This window comes from Bidens hawaiensis, unplaced genomic scaffold (assembly GCF_021521415.1).
Source record: "Bidens hawaiensis isolate Kalapana, Puna unplaced genomic scaffold, B.hawaiensis_p1.1 tig00022524_1, whole genome shotgun sequence".
NCBI lineage: Eukaryota > Viridiplantae > Streptophyta > Magnoliopsida > Asterales > Asteraceae > Bidens > Bidens hawaiensis.
Window position 1 is genome coordinate 251,628 of NW_027493513.1, and position 2,394 is coordinate 254,021.

Here is a 2,394-nt window from a genome sequence, read left to right on the forward strand (position 1 = left end):
TAAAAGAGAAAATTACGAAAATATCCTGGTTAATTAGGTATACTTTAGGGTTTTTAGTTTCAATTTTACAACATGTTATTGTCTAATGCTCGCTTAGAGATTTACATCATAAACATTTTCTGAAACCCACATTAATCTCATTTAAATTTTGTTTATCTTACAAAAAAAACTTTTACATGTCATTTTCTCATATCTATCTATCTATAAGGCATTAAGGTTATAATGTCGTGCTAGAATTTTAATATTTCGGTCGAACTAAAATAAGAAGGCCCGCAAATCTTAACAAGTGACTAAATATATAAGCTATTTTTTAAACGATATTAACTATATAACAATAAACACAACAAAAAAATAATAATAAAATATCATAATAGCTAACTGTTAACGATGATTCGTGAAGCTCTTATAGCATTCTTGACAACTAATTGTTTGCTCACCTCTTCGCATTTATATCATCCAATATTTTGTTCCCGATAGATCTCATCGTCAATCCCTTAAGTCTAGGACATTATGAATCGTAAGTAAGAATTCGACAACTTTGGAAATTTTCTTTCTACAGAGATGTCACAGTGACTGGAATAATCAACAATATTCTATATGCAATTCTTGTATTTGGAAAATGTCAGGATTGGCTTGGAAAACTGGAATTCAATTGGCCATAACGCCGTATGTTTTTGTTTATTTATTTATTATTATTATTTTTGTATTTTAAGTTTAGTTTAGGCCTAGTAGCTAAAATGGATTTTTGAATAAAAGAAAGGACAGAATTACAAATTTTGTCCTTTAAAATAAGACGAATTACGGTTCGTGTCATTTTCTAAGTTTCCTTGCAGGCGGTGTACTTTAAACTTTTTTTTCCTACAAGTTTTGTCCTTTACGCTAACTGGGTTAGAAAAAGTCAGTTAAATGCCCTCACGTGAGACGCATGTGAGGGCATTTTTGTCTTTTCGTCTACCTGCAACTTCTTCTTCCTCTTTTCTTCTTCCCCCTATCTCTCCTCTCATGTGCATCCACCATCACCACCCACCTTCTTCTTTCAACATCCAAAACCCCACCACCACCTGTTGCCGACTGCCACCACTACCCACCACCTACCGCCGCCACCATCACCTTCAATCTCACCCACAAAATCAAACCATCATCATCCCAATCCAAATTCATTTCAATTCAATCGAAAACCCTAAAAATGATCGGTTCCGATCACCACAAACAACAACCCTCAATCTACAACCGATCTTACACCATCAATTCAACCTCAGCCATCGATTACCCACTAAAACCCTCACCTAATTCCACCCTTAACCGCTCCGAATCCGTCAAGAAACCCTCCGATTCAATTTCAATCAAAGGCAAAGTCAAGCATCTTTGCAGCATATTCGAATCTCGCAGAGCATCCAAACCAAAACCCTCATCAGACCAAACCCACTTCCAATCCAAGCTCAAATCAGACAAATTCGAAAAAACCCTAATTCAATTACCCGGTACAGAGGACCGGGTCGTTATCTACTTCACCAGCTTACGTGGAATCCGAAGGACATACGAGGATTGTTACTCCATCAGAACGATTTTGAAATTCTTTCGGGTTTTTATCGACGAACGCGATATCTCGATGGACTCGGCGTATCGAATGAGTTGGTAACAGTATTGGGTCAGAAACATGTTAGTCTGCCTCAGGTGTTTATTAAAGGGAAGTATGTTGGTGGTGCTGATGTAATTAAGCAGCTTCATGAGACGGGCCAGCTGGCGAAGGCGCTGAAAGGGGTTTCGGTTCGGTTAAGTAACGCGTGGCAGGTGTGTGACGCGTGTGGGGACGTTAGATTCGTTCCGTGTGCAAATTGTAGCGGTAGCAAGAAGGTGTTTGATGAAGATGAGGATTTGTTGATACGATGCCCTGATTGCAATGAGAACGGTTTGGTTCGGTGTCCTAATTGTTCTTGTTAATTAACTATGTTATGTTTATGTTATGATTGTTAAAGTTTGCCTAGTTCTATATTCATACTCATACCTGTAATGAATTTGGATTGGGATGATGATGGTTTGATTTTGTGGGTGAGATTGAAGGTGATGGTGGCGGCGGTAGGTGGTGGGTAGTGGTGGCAGTCGGCAACAGGTGGTGGTGGGGTTTTGGATGTTGAAAGAAGAAGGTGGGTGGTGATGGTGGATGCACATGAGAGGAGAGATAGGGGGAAGAAGAAAAGAGGAAGAAGAAGTTGCAGGTAGACGAAAAGACAAAAATGCCCTCACATGCGTCTCACGTGAGGGCATTTAACTGACTTTTTCTAACCCAGTTAGCGTAAAGGACAAAACTTGTAGGAAAAAAAAGTTTAAAGTACACCGCCTGCAAGGAAACTTAGAAAAGGACACGAACCGTAATTCGTCTTATTTTAAAGGACA

At 38.9% G+C, this 2,394-nt stretch overlaps 1 pseudogene; it reads left to right on the forward strand.

Moving 5' to 3' along the window:
- The first annotated feature begins 1,131 nt into the window (after positions 1-1,131).
- LOC143565780 (uncharacterized protein At5g39865-like) lies at positions 1,132-1,965 on the forward strand (annotated as a pseudogene).
- The last annotated feature ends 429 nt before the right edge of the window (positions 1,966-2,394 follow it).